Raw genomic sequence first — 24,775 nt, 5'->3', positions numbered from 1 at the left:
TATTAACATATCTAAAGTGTGCACGTCCTTTCATCTCTTTCACTCTTTGTGCATATACTTATGTATTTAACCTTTCTACAGGTACAATAGTGGGGGTAAAAATGAAAATATAGTTCTTCTCTCAGGTGGTTTCATCTCTCAAGTAGAAAGTGGATCCTGAGTGTAGGGGTATTTAAGTAGTGAATTCTCTCTTCTTTTAAGTCATTTGCACATTCATATTCATTCTCTTTCCTGGTATATTCCCTAAATACATGGGTTTTGCTGGTATCCTGAAAAATTTAATTTCTCTTACTATTTTTATATGTGTTAATACTATTATACTATTTTCCATAGGATTACAGACAGCATTCTTTTTTTTTTTTTTTTCACTGAACCATCATCAACATTCTTTCCACGTGTCTTCACTTAGGCTAAGTGATACTGAGTCACATTGCAACACCAATGGGCTCCAGGTAACGGAAGAGTGCACAAGGATGTGAAGCATTTTGCCCTAATGGATCATTGTGCAATCACAGGAAAGAGAGTCTTTTGTAATAAAGCAAAATATATCCTATTATGGGACTGCATCAACTTCATGAATAAGGAAATCAGATGTGAGTCTATTTATTTATATGAATATATTATACTTTCTATTTTATGGCCAAGAAGTAAAAGAGTGAATTTTTTAAACAGCTTCCCTGGGCACTCATATGCATTGGCTTCTTTACCACAGAGGTGGGGGAGAAAAAAAAAGAGGAGGAAAGTTGACTATAAGAATTACAACGAGGAAACTAGCTTAACAAACTTTATTGAATGTTAAGGTGTAAGTAAGAGTGGATCTTATTATGTTGTTATTTAAAAACGTTTGTTGTGGCTATTTTTACTTCTGTTTGCAACTTTATGCTTCTGTGAATATCCCTCTAAACTAACCTTCCTTTCTTCTCTGAAGTAAAGGTTCCAAAATAGAAATTATTTATTATTAAATCCCTTTAAAATCTCTGAATATGAGTCATAAATGTATATTCCAATACCTCTCTTTGAAAATATTTCTCTGTCTTATCTAGACACAGTTGAAAGTATAAGAAGATAATCTGAGGAAATTAGATCATCTTGGGTTCAGTTTGTATATTTAAAAGGTGAAATTTTTCTAAAGAATATAACTTCTTAGCATAAGAATGAGCAAGATAGTAATTTCTATTTCCTTGGACCGATAAGTTTAATATTTAACTCTATATCTTAGACTTGATTTATGGTAACACACATCAAAATACAAAAGAAACCATGTGAGGCAACCAAACTGCCTAATGATAGGTATCAGATAGGCAAATCGTGTCTAGAGGTGCCTGCATTTGAATTCTGGTTCTACTGCTTACTGGCAAATGAGACCGTGTATAAGTCCCTCAAGATTTCTGTGCATAAGATTACTTTCTCAATTTTTAAAATGAGGAAAATAACATGCAGGGTAGGTTTTAAAATTAAATTAATGCTTTTCAGTGAAGTGCCTGACTTGGTGTCTGGCACCAAAATATGTTGGTTCATCTCTTTCTTGATTGGGAAGATTGTTATAAATTATCTATGAATCTGGAATAAGAACAACTTTTCTCAGTCTTTGAATTATCGGGCAATTAAATTATACATAAGCGGTCAATTAATTTTATCCCTTTGAATTGAATACTTACATTTTTTTCTGAAGAGATATATAAGCTATATAGCATATTTTCTTCAAAATCTTTCTAGCCATAAGATAAATTTTAATTATTTTAAAAACTATTAAAAGTTCATGCATGATAAGACCAAGAGAGAAGAGTGTAAAGACTGTTAAATCTCAAAACATAGTAAGAATAAATGAGTAAATAGGTTATAGGGGAGCAAAATTTGCCACCCTAAAATGTGTCTCTCTGGCATGAGGATTAATTTAGGCTGATTATTTTTAGAAGCAAAAGACTCAGGAAATGTTTCTCGTTATCTCCTCCTTAACTGCCTAAAAGAATTTAAAGGTCCTGTTCCCAGAACAGAGCTATCGTCAGTGATACCTGCCAAGAATATGGGCTGGGTGTGATGGGAAAACTCTGCAGGACCTAAAGATCAGAGTTCACCCTGTGTCCCATCTTTATATGAATTGCCTTCCTCCCTTTTGAAGTCCCAAACCACTGCCCCCAATATCCTCTTTTGTCTTTAGCTGAAGATGGTATTTAAGATGAGGGCGTTGGCCATTTTGGTGAGTTACTCAGGTTTCCTGGGTCTCTCCCATGTATCCATGTTATTAAAGTTTGATTTTCTCCTGTTAATCTTTCTCATGTCAATTTAATTCTTAGACCAGCCAGAAGAATTTGGAAGGGTAGGGGGAGATTTCTTCCTCCCCAACAAGGTAAACCATACAATAAGTGTAGTCTAACAAAGTTCTCATTTTTCCTATAATAACTAATTTTGACATATCAAATTTTATTTTCTAAGAGAGAAACACAACTACTTATCCTGGCATTCAGGAATATTGATCACTTGCTCAACCTAGTTTTATTGTTTTATTACCCAATATTCCAACCCTAATACCTGTTCTTTAGTCAGATGACTACAACTAATTGACCTACGTTGTGATTTTTGCCTAGTTTTGCCTGTACACCTTTGGATCTTTGTTCCCATGCTTCCTCTGAGACATATTCCCAGCATCCTTCACGATTGTGGCCATTTTAAAATGTAACCTTAATTTTTTGGCTCTCCTCCCATTGGCAAGTATGCTTTATGTCCTTTCCTATAATATATTAGTCAGCCATGTGATTGTGTCAGCCATGTGATTGTGTCAACCAGTTGAGTATGGCAGAAGTGACTCTATGTGATTTCCAAGGCTGGTCATGAAAAGTCATGCAGCTTCCATCAGGTTCTCTTGAAATCTTTGCTGTGGCAAGTTATCTATTGAGAAACTCCCTCTAAGACCAATAAGCCTACATGTGAGAAGTCCAATACAGATGGAGAAGCCATGTGTTCCAGTCAATAATCCAAGGTGAGCAGAACTTTCAAGCCATCACATTCCATCCACCAGACTTGTGAGTAAAGGAGTCTCTAGGTGATTGCAGCCCAAGGCAAGGGACTCATCCCAAGCCCTTTGTGTCTTTCTAGCCAAGGCCTCAGACACAAGGAACAGAGAAAAGCTATCCCTGCTTGGCCCCCTTCTCAAGAGGTGGACCTCTACCGTCTTGGGAGATAATTTCCCCTAAATAGTCTTACGTTTCAGCGTGGTCCAGGCCTTCTAAGCAAATGGCACTGAAAGGATGTTTGCATAACAAACTTGAAAGCTGTAGAGAATCTCTAAAAACAGGAACCTCCTGAAGGATTTAGTCTTAATGCCCTTCCCTTCTCCTTCCTAGAGATATTTGCTTATATCCCAGGGTAATGAACCTCTCCTCCTGTTACCACCGCCCCCACAAAAAAGATTTACTTAATAAGTACATCTCTCTCTTTCTGGAGGGGAGATGGGTAGGTGTAGCAGCAACCTATACCTCCAAATCTCAGTTTTGGGTTTGGCTGTTATCACATTGCTCTGTGGGGGTTGGGACTCTGGCTGCTGCATTTCGCTATGAGTCATCAGCTGTCTGTTTCTCTGATCCAGAAAGGCTTCTGTCTCCTGCCAATACACACACTCACTGTGGTTAGGCCTGTTTGTTTGCATGTAAATGTAGTGAGTTTGAGGGACTTGGGAGCTAATCAAGGAAATATATGTGACCACGAGGTGGCAGTAGCATACAACAAACTTTATTTGGGTGGTGTTTTGACAGGTTTGCACGGATGTGGAGGTAGGGGTGATGGTTCTCAAGGAGACCTTCCAGAGGTCATAGCATTGGGCCCACTATCCAGAAAATGAGAAAGGCAAGGGAACTTCTGGGAGGGAACGAAATCAGAGAAGGGGTTCACCCGTCTACATGCTGTCAACTAACAGAATAATGGGGGGTCTCTGGGTCAGAGAACTCTGAAGGGCAGCAGTAGCTTGGGGTCATTTATAACCCTAGGGTTTATCTTATCTATGGCTAGCAGATTTGAAGCACAGTTTCATGGGATATTCAAAGTAGTTTCAAAATGGCTTAAAATATCTGCTTTTACTTGGGCTAGCTTTAAAACAACTGGATTGTAAAAATTTGAGTTTGGTACTGACAGGTTTTTGAGCAAATGGGCCCCCCACCTGCTGAGAATTAAACATAGAACCAATATACAGGGATCATCTTTGGCTCATTTATACAACAGGTGGATAACATTTCAGACCTTCTACAGTTTCCAGCTTAATATACCCTTGACTTGAAACTGGATGGACTTGTGTCTGCTTTGACCAACAGACAACAGCAGAAGTGATGCTACGGGGCTTCTGATACTAGGCTATAAAAGGCCATGCAGTTTCTCCCTTGGTCTCTTTGCTTTGCTGACACTCCCACTCCAGATCTTCCTTTCAGAGACCAGTCACTACACTGTGAGAAGCTCAGATCAAATGGAGAAGCCATGTGTAGGCTCTCTGGATGGCAGTTCCAACTGAGTCCTGATTTTGAGGCATCTCAGTCTACACAGCCAACATATGAGTGACGAAGCCCGCACATGATCTACTCTCTGGCATTTGAGGGTTCCAGGCTGCGGTCTCATAAATCATATAGTGAGGAACAGAGACAAGACATCTCCACTGTGCTTGTCTGAATTCTTGCCTCAGAGTCAGTGAGTATCATAAAATGGTTGTTTTTTAATCCACTAAAACGTGGTGATGTGTTATACAGCAATAGAAAATTGGGGGAAAAAATGTAGATTAAATCCTATTTCTTTTGTGAACTTTTGCATAAGAATTTCTTCGAATGTGTTCTTGATGGTTTTTATTTAATTTAATTTATTTTTTTTAAAGAATAAATTTTATTTATTTTTGGTTGCGTTGGGTCTTCATTGCTTCGCGCGGGCTTTCTCTAGTTGCATCAAGTGGGGGCTACTCTTCGTTGTGGTGCTCGGGCTTCTCATTGTGGTGGCTTCTCTTGTTGTGGAGCAGGGCTCTAGGCACACGGGCTTCAGTAGTTGTGGCATGTGGGCTCAGTAGTTGTGGCTCACGGGCTCTAGAGCACAGCCTCAGTAGTTGTGGCGCACAGGCTTAGTTGCTCCACAGCATGTGGGATCTTCCCAGACCAGGGATGGAACCCGTGTCCCCCGCATTGGCAGGTGGACTCTCAATCACTGTGCCACCAGGGGAGTCCCCCTTAATGGCTTTTAAACTTCTAAAGCATCTATGAGTGGTTTCAACAACTATTGTCTTTATTATAGTTGCTATTTTACATGTGCAAATGCAAATATCTCTCTCTATATTATATATTATTAGAGGGAAGACTATAGCAAATAGTCTCCTTCGTTGAGCTGTGCCAATACTAAATTGTAAGAGTGTGATAGGTTAATTCAAATAAAAGAAAGGATTAGATAATGCATAGAAAATACTACATGGAAAAATGGAGAAAGTGTATATAAAAACATGACTTAAGCTAGCCTTTATTAATTGAGCAATTCAGTGCATTAAATACTATATATTTTGATAGCATCAATGCAATTCCTTAAAACATATTAATAGCATATAAATAATACAGAAGAATGAAATAAGGCCTGAGATGATGTTAAATATTGCTTCCTTTTCATGGCATGTTATAGGGCTTGAAAATATATCAGTTAGTTTTTGAAAACACAGCTATTTAAAGTACTGCTGTGTTTCACAGCTAGTTAATAGCAAAAATGGATCTGTTACCACTCTCTGAACTCCAAATTCATCCTTTTAATTTTTCCAACTCACATCCAGAAAATATTTCAATGCTCAAGTTATTTTGGTTACTTGATTTGCACTTAAAAATAAATGCTATTTTCCTTCTTTATCAAAAGATCGAAATTCAGATAACTGATGATACAAAATAAATTTAACATCACTAAATGTTAGAAAGAAAGATAAATAGTAAAAGACTTCAATATACTATCAATATTTAAGAAATAGTGTGGTTAGACTTAGCTTTTCATTATTTTATAATATTCTCTTTTTGTATCTGCTCTAATATGTTTTGTTTTGATTTGTTATTTTCTCCCATATCTATTTGCACTCTGAAATTATCTTCCTCTCTATCTGGAAAATTAATGAAAAAGGTACTCATTGGTCCATTTAAATAAATCTCCTTTGAACTCATGTTACTAAATGATGGCTCTTTTAAATAGGCCAGCCCCTTGAATTCAAATGGGAATACAGATAAATTAAGCCTTTTTCATTTAAACTCTATTGACCTGATTCTACTATAATGTATTTTTGTAAACACACATCTGTTGTTTATCATGAAAGACTAAAAGTGTATTATAATTAGAAATCTGCCAGTAATTTATTTGCTCCTTAACCACCTGCTTCATACAGGATCATATTATCTTGTGATATAATATTCTTTTATTACAAAAATAAAGTATATCCATGAGAACATTATCCCATGTTTTGAAAATCATCTTGGTTTTAGCATGATACTTATTTTCAACCAGTGCTTTTGCGTTACGTTGGTAGTAGTTTTGCAAGCAGAGACTTGTGTTTTGAAAATGTTCTATTATATTAATGATGTCTTAATTATATAATAAAACAACTATCTTGGCCAATCAGATAGCTCGGCCATTGTACTTTATTATTCCCTAACATTAAAAATATAATCTCTCAGAAACACTGTTTTATCAACTTTTCTTCACTGAAAAATTACCTTATTCCCAAACAAATGATTATGATTGTATCATTTTTGCTGAGTAGAATCCATTGCTAAGTTAAAATATAAAAATGTTAATGAGTATGTTTAAAGGACTTGCTCACCGATAGAATTGGTATTACCTATTGAGTTTAGTCTTTAAGATTTAATAAAACTAAATTATAGGACAGGTAGACTGAGCACACACTTAAAATAACAATATATAAGTGGATCACAAATAAAGAAAATGATATTACAAAGATAAGAAACGTTTCAAAATTTTATATAACTAATCTAGAATAGTGTTTTCACGCACTGGTAAAAACCTACAGAGAGTAAATTGGTTCCTCCAAAATTCCAATTGATACAATATTTATATCATTTACTGTATATGGCTTCCCTGACAGGTAAATTATGTATAGCTAGACAGAGATGCAAGAACATTTTTTTGAGTTCTCTTTAAAAGATACTTCAGAGATATTTGAGAAAAGACATTGGATAAATCAAAGGTTCAGAACTTTAGAATTCAAGAATTCAAATAACTAAATGCAGAGCCAAATGATTAAATTTAGATTATATTATTTTTCTATTTGGATCTGTAATTTGACATGTGGAGGTGAGTGTGGAGACCAGAAAGCTTCATTCATGGGTAATGAGATGAAAGTAGTAATTAAACAAAAATAGAGCCAGAGAGTATGTTTTCTAGATATGATTTCTAAGAATTATAGAATTCTGGGTTTAAAAATGTTTATTTCCCCATGGAATTAACTTGTCACATTTTGGAGAGACCATATATGTGTGCATCTATTTGTGAACTATCTATTCTGTTGCAATAAAACTTATTTCTATCCTTGCACCAATAATACATTGCATTGATTAAAGTAGCTTCATATTAAATCTTGAACTCTGGTGGTGTAAGTCCTCATATATGTTATTTTTTTTTCCAAATTATTTTGACTATTTTGGGTTTCTTTTACATTTCTGTATGAATTTTAGAATCAGCTAATAAGCAGATTTTATACAGATTATTTTGATTACATAGATTTGGGCAAAATTGACATAATACTGTTGAATCTTTTGATATATGAACAGAGCATAGCTTTTCATCTATTAGGTCTCTTTTAATTTCTCCCCCAAAATGTTGTAGTTTTCAGTGTGAGGGTCTTGCATGGTTTATGGTTTTGTAAACAGTATATTTTAATTTTCAAATTGCTTTATAAATTTAAAAATATGTAGAAATATAAGTACATAGAAACCCAATTACTTTTTTTTTTTTTTTTTTTTTTTGTATTGACCTTATATCTTATGTCCTCCTACACTGACTTATAAAACCTGGTAGCTCTTTTGTATCTTGTGTATAGTTATATGCATACAACCACAACACAACATCTGCAAGTAAAATAGGTTTTATTTTTCTCTTTTCAATCTTTGTTACTTTTCTTGCCTCATTGCACCAGCTAGGTCCTCCAGTAAACAACTGGATAGAAGTGGTGGAAACACACATCCTTGCATTTTTCCCAATTATATGTGAAAAGGTATTCAGCCTTTCACTTTTGAGTATGACAATAACTGTGGAGTTTTCACAAATACTGTTTATGAAATTTACTTCTTTTTAGAAGTAATTTAGAAATTTACCTCTATTTCTATTTTTCTGAATGTTTTTTCCATGAATGTGTGTTGAATATTTTCAAAATGTTTTCTGCATCAATTGAGATGATTATATACTATTTTTCCCTAGTCCGTTAATATGATGAATTATGTTGATTGATTTTGAATGCTAAACTAATCTTGTATTCCTAGAATACATGTTCTGGTGGTCTATTACTGAAAAACAAACCACACAAACTTAGTGTAATAAAATAACCATTTTAATATGTGTATGAGTCTTTGGCTAAGGAATCAAAACATGGTGCATTGGAGATAACCTTTTCTCTAAAAGGGATAGAGAAGCCAAATCAAACTCACATTAGACTCTGACATAAGTGAAAAATAAACCTCAATTGTATAAAAAGCTGATATTTGGAGGTGGTTTGGTATAGCAGTTAACTTATTTGTGGAAAATAATGTTACCAATCCCATAGAGTTGTCGTGAGAATTAAATAAGTTAATAATTATAATGTACTTAGACAAGTGTGTGACACATGCAAAGCCCTGTCTGTATATGTATTTGTTTTATGAATTAAAGATAAAGCATTAAGTGCATCCTGATTTAATTCATTATATCCTTTCCAAACACGTTCTGCTTGGAATATGTATTTCATGTCAATTGCATCATCAATTTTAGTTCCAACATACTTCTTACATGTTACTCTTCTTTACACACTTACTGTCAAAATCCTAGAACTTCATGTAGGTCAGGACTTATCAGTCTTGGTACTATTAACATTTTGGGCCAGATAATTCACTTGCAAATGGTAGTGGTGGTCATGTGGCACGGGGGCGGGGGCGTGCCCTCTGTATCATACGATATTTTGTCACATCCCTGACCTCTACTCACTAGCAGATTTCCCAATTGTGACAACTCAAATATGTCTTCACACATTGCCAAATGTCTTCTAGGGAGACAAAACTACCCACAATTGAAAACCACTGGTATAGAATGAATAGAAAATAAAAATGTTTGTTCGTTTGTTTTTATGCATGTCACACATTGTGCTGTTGCCTATAACAGAAATGGCTCTAGCAAATTTTTTTAAAAATTTATTTATTTATTGGCTGCACTGGGTCTTAGTTGTGGCATGCGGGATCTAGTTCCCTGACCAGGGATCGAACCTGGGCCCCCTACGTTGGGAGTGCGGAGCCTTAACCACTGGAGCACCAGGGAAGTCCTGGCTCTAGCTAATTTAAACAGAAATGTATTTAATGCGAGGTACTTACAATTGTTTAAAGGTGGACCAGGCTCCTAGGAAATATTACTGAAACAGCACTGCAAAATTTGTACACCAGGAATCTGGTGTCTCTGTCATTACCTAAAATTGGGGAAATCAAAACCACTGCCTCAGATGCGAGTTCAAGGTCATACTATCTCAGGCTTGATCAATGGTAGCAAAGTAAATAATCCATGCTATGCCTCTCACAGCCACAAAACCAAAAGAATACATTAGGATTTCTTGTAGCACTGAGGAAAAAAATACATCAGATGTCTCCATACATGACCTAACCAGCAGAAAGAGAAGATATCTAACTCTATCTCATTCTTCTATGTCACTAAGAGAACATGACCCCCGTTGGCCTGTGCACTAGACCTGGGCAATCAGAGACACCTTACCATCTCCCTGATCCTTGAAATGTATGTTCCACCGGCTGTTCCTGTACTAGGAGATACTTCAAGGATGCAGCATTCAGGGGACTTCCCTGGTGGTCCAGCAGTTAAGACTCCGAGCTCCCAGTGCAGGGGGCCCAGGTTCAATCCCTGGTCAGGGAACTAGATCCCACATGCCGCGACTAAAATATACCGCACGTGGCAACGAAGATCCCATGTGTGGCAACTAAGACCCAGTGCCGCCAAATAAATAAATAAATATTTAAAAAAAAAAAAAAAAGGATGCAGCTTTGAGAGAGTAAAGTGTTATTGAGATCTAGACTGTATATATGACTGAACCCCGTTAGGGCTATATAAACTCTTAAGATTCTATATGAACTCTTAAGATTCTAGTGGGTATGTATGGAAATCTACCTGTCTTGCTGCCACCTAAGACAAACCTCATATATAAGTTTTATTGCTTATTAAAACTATCACCTACCCATCTGGAGCGGTCTCTTTCTTCAGTCTCTCCTTGCCCTCCATGAACAGGGGCCAGTTTCAAATTTTCCTCCGGGGAACTTCTGAGCTTATGAACCAACAATCGGCTAGCCAGCCAGGAGACCAAAGAAATGGGCCTTGGGAAAGAGGCATCTGTGGGGAAAATCCCATGTTGGCTGTTGACCTTTATGTGGGGAGGGGTGGCCCATAAGTTAGAAGCTTGCGGACCACCACATGAGTGCGGGGACACCCCGAAAATGCCAATCGTTTAATGCATTTGTTGAGGAACTGCACAGAGCACATGCTGAGCAAAGAAGCGAAATAAATGCCTACCACAGGGGATTGGCCTCTACTGTGGGCAGTTTGGCTGAAGGCTGAAACTCGAGTTAGAAAATTAGAAGAAAAGGTAAAGAAAGACATGTGGTTGTTCACCACTCTGCTAGCTTCAGGACTGCCAGACAAGATGGAAGAGCAGGATAATAAATTGGAGAGCTTAGAGTGCCATTTTGCAAAGCTAGGAGGGTACTAGCTGCTGTGGATAAAGATCTGAGTGCTTGTGACAAAGCCTGATTGGGACGCTAAGAGGTGGAATCCCTGGGAAGGGGAGGAAAGCTAAGAGGAGGAGGATGTGGTGACGGACAGTGAAATGGGTGAAGCCTCCCATGCCTTCTGATCGCAAATACACAGGAAAGCAAACACACAGCAACAACCCCTGCCAGGGGGGCAGCTCACAATTCAAAAATGGCTCACGATGAGAGAGTATATGCCTGCTGGGCTTACTGATATAGCTGCCAAGTTCCAATAAAAGACCAGGGAAAGTATTCAGGCATGGTTAGGGCAGCTAAAAGATTGGGGGAAAGGTGGGCAGGGGATGGCATTTTTCTCACCAGGCATGAGGCAGAGAAAATGGGCAAGATCACCACATGCCCCGCTCTCCAGCAGTGCCTGCATGGAGCTCGGGGAATTCAAGGTCCTCTTCTCAGATAGATTGGGTTATTCTATCCCGCAGGGAGCTGTGACCCAAAGAGGAGGATCTCCCTGAGCACATGGGACCCTGGAAATCTAAAGAGGAGGCATAGCAAATTAGTAGGGAGTTGGGAGTGAAACAGGCCATCTGTGCTCCTTCTTTGAAGGCCCTGATCAGGCCCCATTCGTTGCAAGAATGAGAGACAAGGTACTCCAATCCACTTCCAGCGCCTGATATCCATGTGGAACCCAGGTGTAGGACAAGACATTTATAATGTAAGAAAGTCCATTGCTGATCTGGGGAAAACTGACAAATCCTGGGAACTGGTATGAGCTGGAGGAAAGATCCAAGACAGAGGGGAAACTCGAGAAGGCAAAAGTCTATCCCAATTGACTGTTAATGGGTCCAGTAAAAGTAACCTGGAAGCAAAAGTGATTTGACCTCACTGCCTCCAGGACCCCACCTGAACCGTTAGGCTGGCAAGCCAATGCTGTGTTGGTTGGCCTATGTTAAGACTTAAACCCAAACAATAGTTCAGACCTGCCCCTACTACCCCAGTGCCTCACCTGCTGCAGCAGAGACCTCAGGGATACAAACCTATTCAGGTGAGTGCTTCTCACACCCCAAGAATAGGATGCAGTCCATGACTGTCTCCAGGTGACGGCCACTGGGGGCAATCAGAGGCCCGAGTTGAGCTCACTATTCACTGCTCCCCCAGCAATAAGCAAAAGATGATGGTTCCGGCTGACATCAGAGCTGAATGTACTCTAATACATGGTAACCCTCAGGACTTTTCAGGCCTCCTCAGCAGTGTACACAGCACTCCTCCAGGTAGAACCTCTCATGAAGAAACAGCATATCATGGAAAAAAATTTCCCTTCCTATCAGTGGGTGGATTGAGAATATGTTCCTTTGACCCACCTCTGCCACGGTTCATATTCCCACTTTGACTAAGTGGCTTGTCCATTTGCAGCAGAGAGATACCACATCTGCCAGCCCACTCTCTCTAGAAATAAGAGCTCTCCTGGGCCCTGCAGCACATGCAGATCCTCCAAAATCCCCACCCTATTCCTATGGTGACCCCTGCAGCCTGTAGAAAGGAAATGGGGGAAATTCCCCCAGATGCCTGATATACAGATGGTTTAGCGGGGCAATGTGCCCACACGGACTGCAGTCACTATTTAGCCCCACCCTAACACCATCTGGATGGAAACAGGGATGAACCACAGCAGCCAGAGGGCTAAGCTCAGAGCAGTTTAGCTGGTGATTGATCACTCATTAGTCCTGGCTGTTACCCCTTTGCACTGATAGTTGGGCTGTCCTAAGGGATTAGCCCCATGGCTTGGACAAGTTGGCAGCCAAGGGATGAATGATCATGCATAAGCCCTTATGACATCATGATATATTGAAAGACATTTGGGTTTGCCTGTGAGAGCCTGAGGCAGCCTTCACTTTTCCATGACCCAGCTCATAAGGTGCTGACACCCCCTGGCAATTAGGAAGCTGATGCCCTAGCCCAGGTACAAGCCCTAGCAACTGACCCTTCAGTAGACACAGTAGATTGGGTGCATAGGAAGAATGCCCACTGTAGTGCTCAGATAGGATGGTGTATTGCCAAAGATGCCAGATTGCCTTTGAAATTCAGTTACTTGGTTAATGTAGTAACAACATTGTCATGTGTATTCTAAACAACACCCAAGGCACTGTCAAAGAAGTCTGGGGCTGTCCACTAGAGTTCCCAACTGGTGAAGAATCAGAAAATTGATTATACTGGTCCCCTCACCCTGAGTGAGGATTCTAAATATGCCCTGGTTTGTGTAGACCCTGCATCTGGCCTAACCCAAGCTTTTCCCTCTTGCTGTACAAACCAGGCTGTTAGCATTAGGGAAGTAGAGAAACTGAGAACCATGTACGGATATTCTCATTGGATAGACAGTGATTGGTGGTCACAATGTGCAACAATGGGCAAAAACATAACATTGAATGGAGGTTCCATCTCTCCTATAACCTGCAGGCAGCAGGGTTGGTAGAAAGGAAGAATGGAATATTAAAGCAGTGGATTAAATTACTAACAAGTAAAACCACCTTGGCCGGGTGGACTAAAGTACCATCCCAGGCGTTAATACATTTGAATTGATCAGCCAGCAGGGCCTGTTGTCCCATATGCCAGGTGGGGAACCCCTACCAAGATATCTAATATGGTGTAGGTAGGGAGGTCATGAGAGGCAGCCAGTATCCCAAATTTCACTGTGGATCAACCTGCTATGCTGCACAGAACACCGAGCTCCGTCACACCTGAAAGAGGCATAATTCACTGGAATTTGCAATGGGACATCTCACTGAGAGGGGCTGAGTTACTCTGTACCCCTAGGTGAAAGGGGACTACGCAATTGCCCCTGGGACCCCCTTGTCCTGATGTAAGTCAGACCTGCTGAAATGCATTATACCTGGAATGGAGTATGCACCACTGAAATAGGGGGGAAAGATGAAAGTCCTGGTCTGGCAAATCCTGTCCCCAGTTCACCTCCTCATGCCCAAGCGTGCTGCCTCCTTCAACTGATATGTATGGAAAACACAACCAGGTCAGGTTCCTAAAGCTGCAGCCACACTAATATCTAAGGATCAGGCCACTAGTCTAACTCTAATAGGAGGGGAAAACCTTCCCATACAAGTTCTTACTAAATATGTCTTTTTGACCTTCGACTTTCTGCAGTTCCTGTGGTGTCTGGTCGCAGGATGGGCAACTGATGGAAACACCTTTCTACAGAGGGTCCACTTGTATGCCCAACAAAGAAATCAATCCAACTATTGCGTATGTAGGCAGCTATCCCTCTCTAACTCCCTGTCAGGATTGCCGTGGTGGGTACCACCACTCCAAAGAGGGGATTGGAAGTCACTAAAGCCACTAAGTCATTAAGGGAAAACCAGCTGGGACTAGTACTCTTAATTCATCTGATATTATCAATACTGATCCAGAAAACTGCCCTGTGGCACACACTTTCAATAACACTGTGCTTGGTATTTTTTTTTTTTTCTGTCAGTCGAGTTATACGGGCAGATTATCAAACTGTTGCCTGGAAGGGTCCTAAAAATACCACTGTCAGAGCCATGGATGGCTATGCTCAGACCTGGGGTAGGTTCATGGGGCTTACCCCACATTATGGACGTTTGAGCACTCGTGTACCCCTATGGTGGGAAAGGAAAAGGAACTCTAAACAGAACCAACCCACTTGTACCAGGTATATGAAATAAATATCACTGGAACTGTGTAGTTATCCTGTCACATAAAAGGATAGCAAGTGGTGAAGGGAGGGACCATCAATATAGGGAGGGGTAGGGAATTTTTTAAAAAAGGGCTCTCATGGGGTTGTATTAAATTATGTGTGTGAAACTTCTGAAAATTGTAAAGCACTAGAGAATTTAAAGAATCATTCAAGAAAAAAAAAAGTAAAAAAAAAAAAAAAAGGATAGCAACTGGTTTGGCACTAACTAGTGTGCTGCCGAGGTATTTATTGGGTATCCTTGACGGAGAAACCAATGGCTACGTGGAACAAATCTTTAGCTGTGGTTTCACCTACATGGTTGGGCCTCTGCACCCTGGGTTTCCCACTGTAACAAAAGTTGCCAACCTCCCTCTCTTCAAGGTCAGGTAGGCACGTTCTGTTTTCTATGATATAATCATTCGGCCACCATCTTTGTTCCCTCTGTTGGCCTGGAGGACATTAGAGCACATAGAGAAACCCTTACTAAATTCACCCAGCAAGCCTTGAATGATAGCCAGCAAAGCCTGTCCTTACTGAACACTGAAATGTCTATAATGAGAAAATCTGTCCTCCAAAATATGATGGCCTTGGACATTACTACTGCCTCACAAGAAAGCGACTGTGCCGTTATCCAAACACAATGCCGTGTGTTCATACCTGCTGAGTCCGCTAATGTGTCATCGTTATTAAGTCACATCAGGACACAAGTGAACACCCTGAGTGATCCGACCCCCAGCCTAGGCGACTTAATAAATCAGAGGTTCAGATCACGGGGCTCTTAGTGGAAAAAAACCGTTACTCATTTTGGGAATCATTATCCTAAGCTGTGTTTTTTCTTGCATGTGTCTATACTGTTGTATCTACCTCCAAGGCAGCCAGAGTGCCACCAAATGAGCCACCTTCATGCTACTGACACCCCTTACTGACCCTGCTCAGGGCACATTGTGAAAAAGAGGAACTGTGTAAAAGTGTAAGAGCTGGTCACGGTCCTGAGGTCCTGAATGAAAAAGGTCATCAAGAGGACATGACTGCAGGTTGACCCATGTGCTAGACCTGTGCAATCACAGCCTTACGAGATTAACGTGGTGCTGAGACTGACTACGTCGGGACTGAATACACGACTGAACCCCATTAAGGCCTCTAGATAAACAAGATTCTGGTGGGCACATGAGGAGATCTTTTCTTGCAACCACCCAAGACAAGCCTCCTATGTAAGTTCCCTGGCTTATTAAAACTACCACCTACTAATCTGGAGCGTGGTTTCCTCTTTCTTGGGTTTCTCCTTGCCCTCCGTGTATAGGGCTACTTTTAAATCCCTCTCACACCTGCCCCGGTACTCCTGGGAACCAACAACATTCCAAATGTATAGAGCTGTGTCTGCTTAGCGGAAGCTAGGTCAAAGTGGAACTGAACTAAAAACTAGTCTGGGAACTATAGTCTTTAGTTTTATAACCTCTAGCTTGAAGAAGGACACAGCTACAATAGAGGTGAATGACCCACTCTGCACTATCTGCCTGTTCAGTCCATTATAGTAATTCATAATAAATGCTTACTTTACAATCTGAATCTAACCTATGTTTCCAGGCTTTTATCTGCACTTTTCCCTTTATGAGACCTGTATTCTAGTGAAACTGCCTTTTAACTAGTCTGCACACACTCAGTTCTCTGGAGCACCTATTTCCTATCTTTGTGATTTTGTTTTTTAGTTTGATACTTTTCTGTTACTTCGTTCCACTCAGATTCTAACCAACTTAAAAATACTTACTTTTAAGATAATGGATGAAATGCCATCTTATCTATCATTTCTTACTTAATTGTCCTAACAGAAAATATTTTATGACCTCAAGTTGTACAGATTGTTTATACCTCCATTAATAGAATTTATCATGTCTGCATTTCTCATGTAGATTGTATCTTCCTTATTAGTGTGAATTTCCTAAAATGCATCCTTGTATGAAAATGTGCTGAATGCATTTATAAAAATTATTAGGAACAGGCTATATTGTGGATGCATTAACTTTATTTGCTTTGTAGTGTGAATACATGTATAAAAGCTAAACATTTATAAAGTAAACAGCTCATGATACATGCTAGTGAATAATGTAATAATAATCTTTGAGTAGAACTCTTAAAACAACTCTTATTATTTAGATCCTGACTACTGCAACTGAAACAATAATCTAGAAGAGTAGTAATGAAAGAAATAGTTTTTTTTTTTTTACTGTTTGATAAAATTATTTTTAAAATATTAAAAATTAAAATTTCTCAAATACTTGCATACTACCTACCAGTCATCATGAATTCTTCAGTGTGGAATTTAAGAACAAATTTCTGCTAACTTATCATTCTGGTCACAACGTCATGACTCCTCCCTAGTATATCAAAGTTGATCATGTTCCCTTATTTTATATTCCTATAGAATTATTTGTTACAATCATACCTGTTATGGAATTAAAGGCTGCCAACCAAATGAGAAAAAACAGAGCCTGTTTCTCCATCGATTGCTGTAGCAGGGAGTCAGCTACCATCACTTGAGCTTGGCAGAGACTCGAAGGCAGGCAGGGAGTGGGAAAGCTTCATAGGGAAAAAAAGAGAAGCCTTCACAAATGTTCTGATTAGAGGTTGTTAGCATAGTGGAAAATGTACAATTAGCTTTCTCTGTTTTCTTTCTGAGTTGAAAACGAAGGCAAAAATATGGAATTTGGCAGCTGTTGACCAAGTCCTGATTGTCCTGAGCATGCTGTTGCAGAAGTTGTGACTTGGCTTCCTGGGCTTCTAGGTGGGCATTCTATTGTCATAGATCATCTTTCCATTGCCTATTTGTATATTCATTCTCTCACTGCTGTAATTAACATGCTCTAATTTCTCCCCCTTCCAACTTTCATTTCTTCAACCAACAAATATTTATGGAGCACCTAGTGTATGAATGACACTGTCAGGCAGTGTCTATATAATGACAACCCTCATTTCATACAGCTTACAGTTCACACAAATAGTGCGCCAATGTTTTTTCTTTAGCTGGCCAGGGAGGTGAGGGGCACTGGGGTGGAAGTATGGACTCAGATTTGACCTTGTAACTGGAAGTTAAAGATATGACACATCTAGTCGAGTACAGGGCACTGGCCAAATGGGGAGCCCTCTGAACAGATAGATAGCCGACTTGAAGCCCGGCAACTAGAAAAGTTCTTTGTTCATTGGAATCAATGCTAGATCATTCATATGGATACAGCACGGTGGCTTAAAATGAGACTGTTGAATTAAGTAGGGTCAGATCATATTTGCAGAGAATTTAAAGAACTAGCTATTTAAAACAGAAGCAAATTTTAGAAAAGGGCTCACATTCAGATTGCACGTGGCTAAATGGCATTCCCCTGCAGTGAGGAATAATAAGTCATGGTAAACTGTGCTGGATACATTCCCTTTCTCAAACTCAAATGGTAGAGTCATTTTCAGATAAAGTTAAAGACTTGGACCGGAATATAAGAACTGCCGAAACATATATTTTTTTCCACATGTAATGCCAAAGATATGTCCACGGATCCTTCCTAGAATTCTAACACTGGCTAATTTTATTCTTGATTCTACCTATGTTTCCCCCAAATACGGATGCCCTCAATCACAGCAACTCTTGGAGCTGCTGGAGCTGAAAAGGATAAGCAAACACTATATTACCAAATAAAGTAGACTTATAATTTTTACATGATCCGATGGTGGGAATTAGGCTTACACTGAACTGTAATCGTGTGGTAAGAAGTTCTAATCATTCAACAGCTAAATCCAAGTTCTGCCTACTAGAATCAGGCCATTTTAGTTCTGTAAATGTGCCTTTTACAGCCTGATTTTAACTATGAATGCTTAGTACTTCAGCATGTGGGTAGAATACTTTTAAAGAAATGAATGAAAAACTCATAGATAGGAAAAAGGAAAACAGAAAAAGAAAAAAATCACCGAAATCAATGCATCCACCAATGAAATACTGGGAAACTACTAAGAAGAATTAGGTACAAATATTTAAAAATTGTGGAAGAGGAATTTCTGGTATATGGCACAGAAGTTCTATTTTTACTCTATACTGTAAGAAGCTTTTCTTTGTGCATATACAACTTTCATTATTAAAAACTATATTATGAAAAGAGAAAATATGTTTAAGAGGTATTTAAGTGATAAATGCTAACTGAAAAATATGCACAGAATGATCTCTTTTGTGTTAAAAAGGATATAAAATGTAGCTATGAATATATATATTGAATATACTCATATGAATATATATTTGAATATACATGTATATATATAAACATAGATATGAATAGATATAGATATATACTTAAGTGGGCATTTAAAAAGGTCTGGGTTTCAAAAAATAAAAGCAAATTAAAAATAAATAAAAAGGTCTGGGAAAATGCAGAACAAACTCTGGATCATGGTTACACATGGAGAGTGAAAGAATGAAATAGGGATTAAGGGAACTGGGAATGGGTAATTTTTAAGTTATCTCTCTCTTTGTATTATTTGGATAATGTTTAACAATGAGCAATAATGTTCTATAATTTAAAATAAGGAAATGTGTTAAATCAGCATATGAAGGAAAGACATAATGTGATTAATTACGTAAAATTTCTGAGCAGAAAGAGAATACATCTATTCAAACAGACATCAGTGATAATGGGGTTTGGGACATAAAGAAAGTAAGGGATGAGACCATGGTGAGATATTAAAGGCTATCATTTTGTAGAATTTCAAGTGTGTTTGTTAATTTTCTAATAGAAACAATTCTCCTAAGATATTATAATGGTGTCTTCATCTTGAGAAAGGAAATCATTTCCCTGTGGTGTAATCTCATTTATGTTTTTGTTTATTTTACTTTTTTAAATATTCTTTAAAACTTTCATATATAAGAAGTGGTGGAAATAATTTACTGTTAGCATTTGACCTTGAACTTAAGAATAAAACCCAAGATATGCTGTCTCTACTTTGTACACAGGGAAACAAGTGATCATATTTTAGTTATTCTAAGGAAATGATGCCATGTAAATACCCTTTCTTTTTATAGAAAACTACTGTATATGGATTTTTTTGACATCTTACTATAAGCTCTGGCTGCTTTTGTAGTGAAAACCTAGCAATTCATCTGAAAGGTCATTCAGGACCGGGCACAATAATTTCAGCTGATCAAATCAATTATTTATACAATGAACTACAGTATGGTTCCCTCCAGAAATTACCTTATTATAGCTACTCACTCCCACTGAACTCTAAGAAAAGTGACATTTTGAAATACAAAGCTTATTCTCTTCAGTGAGCTTAATACGTATCAGCATCTCTCTGTAGCTCTTTTCTCTATTGAATAGCTGTCAGTCAGCAAGAGAGGGCCCATTCCCTAAGCACACTGCACAGTGGGTTTTCTTGACGTGATAGAAAATTTTCCAGTTGGCAAGAGTAAAGATCGAAGGAGGTAAAGCTTTGGACTCAGCATGAAAGGTAATAGAGCTATTAGCCAAATACCAATTCAGAGATGCTGGCACTGCCCAACCAGGCAGCTAAGAAGGAGGTTTAACGTCCCATGGGGCACAAATTTAGGAAAGTGTTTGGCAGATTAAAGCATGCAAATAGAGAGGGGAACATCTTTAAAAGAGAGCTTTTGGTATGGAAATTAGTGTCGTTTTAAATTAACAATTATACTTAGTATATAGAGAAGGTTTTTGCACAAAGGGGACAAGTTATTGTCCTAGTACCCAGATAATGGTATAATTACAAAAAAAAAGAAATCTTCTGCTACCATGCACTCCAGGTATAATAAAATAATCGTATCTATCACCTCAAGGACCCTTACATTTTACTATATTCTCTGGTGTTGTATTTTTTATTATAACAAGACTGACCTGCCTAATACAGGCACTATAATAATTAATAATATTCAGGAGAATTTTACATCTGTGCCTATTTAATTTTTTATGCATAGGTGAAATTGGAGATTGCTCAAAAGACTTATATTTTTAAAATAATAATTTAAGAAACAAATGTTTAGACAATCATCGGAGCCCCATATCATGCTATAAGCAGGTATATCTTAGATGAAAAAAGACATTTCAAATGTGCTAAATCACATGACAAGTTGGAGAGTGTATTAGTTATACAATGCTGTGCAAAAAATTTTACCTCAAAACTTAGCAGTTTAAAACAACAAACCTGTACTATTGCACCATTTCTTGTAGATCAGCAATCTGGACACAGCTTACCTGGTCCTACGGCTTAGTGTAGTCACAAGGCTGTAGTCAATGTGTTGGCTGGGATTGTAGCCATCTCAAGGCTCACCCAGAGGAGAATGGGCTTCCTATATCTCACATGGCTGTTAGCAGGATTCAGTTCCTTGTGGGCTGTTGAACTGTGGAACTCAGTTTCCTGCTTACTGGTGGCTGGAGGCCACCTTCATTTCCCTGCCATGTGAGACTCAGGCCAGTTCACAATGTGTCGGTTGGCTTCCCTCAGAATGAATTGGCAAGGGAGCACAAGAAGGTAGCCACATTCTCTTTGTAACCTAATCTTAGAGTGGCATTCCAGCAGTTTTGCAGTATTCTATCTGTTAGAAATAAGTAACTAGGTCCAGTCCACATGCAAGGACATGGATACCAAGGGGCAGGAATCACTGGGGGCCAACTTGGAGCCTACCATAATGGTTTGGTAACCTAAGAATGGTTTCTAGTAGAATGGTGAAGTTAAGACCGGGAGGAACATTTGTATATCATTAGTTAAAAGCAAATGGGTAAAAAAAAAAGTATCAAATTCTTATCTTAATTTTTCTTAATTTCTTTTTCAAACTTGATTTTCTCTTATGCAATGAATATAAAATTATGAAGCTGAAATTGTAAAGAGCTTAAATCACTTAAGGAAGTTGTTTATATTGAGCAATACTCTACAACAATTTAAGGAAGAAAAACTTCAACTAGCCCTTACAGGTTATCACAAAAGATGTTCTTCAAAATGCAATTGCCTTGAATTTTAGACATGTTATCCCTAGAGCTTAGAAAAGACCATGTGTCCAACTAGCTCAGTTTAACAAAAATCAGTGACAGTAATATCATGAATAAATATAGACACCATCCACAATTCATTGTCAAGCCTATGCCATCAGACCAGAAAATGCATCTACCTATATCTGTTTACATATTAGACATCACTGTTACCAGCCAAAATAATGTAAGCGAGCAAGCAAACAAACAAAAACATGATACTCTGAAAACAATGAAAACAAAAGCAACATATAATTATATAGTCAAAATGTACAATTTTTAAATTGATTTTATTTTTGTCTAATTTAAGCTATTTCAAATAAAAGATTTTGGTAGAGATTCTTGACAAATAAGGGTCTATAACAGATTGTGTTGAAGAGAGGATTCTGGGGGGGCTGAGTCAGCACAAAGTAACACTTCTGTATGCTATTATATTAAGTAGTTAACACTTCTAGAGGTGAATTATTCGTGCCACCAGAAAAGCAATAGAGATAAAGCTAACAGCCTGTTCCAATCACTATTATCTCTATCACTATTGTCTCCTGCTTCCATTACTGCCCACCTATAATCTTACTCAACATGGCGGCTAGAATGATCCTATTAAAGTTTATGTCAATAACACTTTTTTTCCCCACAGTGGAGTAAGGTAAGAAGCCATTGGTTAAATCCTCCAATGGCTCATTTTACCACATGGAAGAATAAAAGCCATTGAAGTGGTAACAAGAACCTGCAACACCTAACTCTGGCTATCTCTATATTACTATCTTGTTCCATTTTTGACAATCTGCTCCAGACACAGTGTCCTGTTGGCACTGTGGGCATCTCTTTTTGCAGATGTCATTTGACCAGAACAACTACATAGAGTGACAGAGCAAGACATGAAAATATCTTTCATGGAAAAACATTCCAGGCAGAGGAAGGAGGAAGTGTATAACCTTGAATTAATACAACCAACTAATAAAGTAAACACATGATAGGAGATTAGGGAAAATTAGAGTTACTGGGGGCAAGAGTTTTTAAAAATTCTAAAAGCTTCATTGAGATATAATTGAGATAAAATTAACTACATATATTTAAAGTATACAATTTGATAAGATTTGACATACGTATTTCACTTCCTTTCCACCTGGATATCCAAATGTTTCAGCACAATTTGTTGAAAACATTTTGTCCACCAATAAAGTGTCTTAGAACATTTTTTAAAAGTCAGTTATTCATATGTGTACGTCTATTTCATGAATCTCTTCTCTTTCATTGATCAACTTGTCTATTTTGATGCCAATACCACTCTGTGTTGATTACCATAGCTTTATAATATATCTTGAAATCAGATAATGTCAGCCTGTTGCATTAGTTTCTACTGCTGCTGTAATTTAGCCACTTAAAACAATAAGAATTTATGATCTTAGAGTTCTGGAGGTCACAAGTCTGAAGTATCAGGGCATTTTCAGTGAACAATTGATAATGTACACATCTTTGTGTAAAACATTTAAAAATTTTATATACTTAACACAAGAAAATAAATTTTGATAAATCTGTGTAGAAGTGATTTTAAAATATTATATTTTTATCAATTGAACTTCTACAGATGTGTCATGCCCATTGTCTATGGGTAAAAACGTATTTGTTAAATATATACATAAATAAGAAAAAATAGGATCAGTGGAATTTCTTTATTTTTTTAAATTTTTAAATTTTTTTTTGAATTTTATTTAATTTATTTTTTTATACAGCAGGTTCTTATTACTCATCAATTTTATACACATCAGTGTATACATGTCAATCCCAACTGCCAAATTCATCACACCATCACCCACACCCCCCTGCCACTTTCCCCCCTTGATGTCCATACGTTTGTTCCCTACATCTGTGTCTCAATTTCTGCCCTGCAAACCAGTTCATCTGTACCATTTTTTAGGTTCCACATATATGCATGAATGTACGATATCTGTTTTTCTCTTTCTGACTTACTTCACTCTGTATGACAGTCTCTAGATCCATGCACGTCTCAACAAATTACCCAATTTCGTTCATTTTTATGGCTGAGTAATATTCCATTGTATATATGTACCACTACTTCTTTGTCCATTCGTCTGTTGATGGGCATTTAGGTTGCTTCCATGACCTGGCTATTGTAAATAGTGCTGCAATGAACATTCGGGTGCATGTGTCTTTTTGAATTATGGTTTTCTCTGGGTATATGCCCAGTAGTGGGATTGCTGAATCATATGGTGATTTTATTTTTAGTTTTTTAAGGAACCTGCATACTGTTCTCCATAGTGGCTGTATCAATTTACATTCCCACCAACAGTGCAAGAGGGTTCCCTTTTCTCCACACCCTCTCCAGCATTTGTTGTTTGTAGATTTTCTGATGATGCCAATTCTAACTGGTGTGAGGTGGTACCTCACTGTAGTTTTGATTTGCATTTCTCTAATAATTAGTGATGCTGAGCAGCGTTTCATGTGCTTCTTGCCCATCTGTATGTCTTCTTTGGAGAAATGTCTATTTAGGTCTTCTGCCCATTTTGGGATTGGGTTGTTTGTTTTTTTAATGTTGAGCTGCATAAGCTGTTTATACATTTTGGAGATTAATCATTTGTCTGTTGATTCATTTGTAAATATTTTCTCCCATTCTAAGGGTTGTCTTTTCATCTTGTTTATGGTTTCCTTTGCTGTGCAAAAGCTTTTAAGTTTCATTAGGTCCCATTTGTTCATTTTTGTTTTTATTTCCATTACTCTAGGAGGTGGATCAAAAAAGATCTTGCTGTGATTTATGTCAAAGAGTGTTCTTCCCATGTTATCCTCTAAGAGTTTTATAGTGTCTTGTCTTACATTTAGGTCTCTAATCCATTTTGAGTTTATTTTTGTGTATGGTGCTAGGGAGTGTTCTAATTTCATTCTTTTACATGTAGCTGTCCAGTTTTCCCAGCATTACTTATTGAAGAGACTGTCTTTTCTCCATTGTATATCCTTGCTTCCTTTGTCATAGATTAGTTGACCATAGGTGTGCGGGTTTATCTCTGGGCTTTCTATCTTGTTCCATTGATCTTTGTTTCTGTTTTTGTGCCAGTACCATACTGTCTTGATTACTGTAGCTTTGTAGTATAGTCTGAAGC

The sequence above is a fragment of the Balaenoptera ricei genome, chromosome 5 (genome assembly GCF_028023285.1).
Source record: "Balaenoptera ricei isolate mBalRic1 chromosome 5, mBalRic1.hap2, whole genome shotgun sequence".
In the NCBI taxonomy this organism is placed as follows: domain Eukaryota; kingdom Metazoa; phylum Chordata; class Mammalia; order Artiodactyla; family Balaenopteridae; genus Balaenoptera; species Balaenoptera ricei.
Note: the sequence above shows the minus strand (reverse complement) of the source record.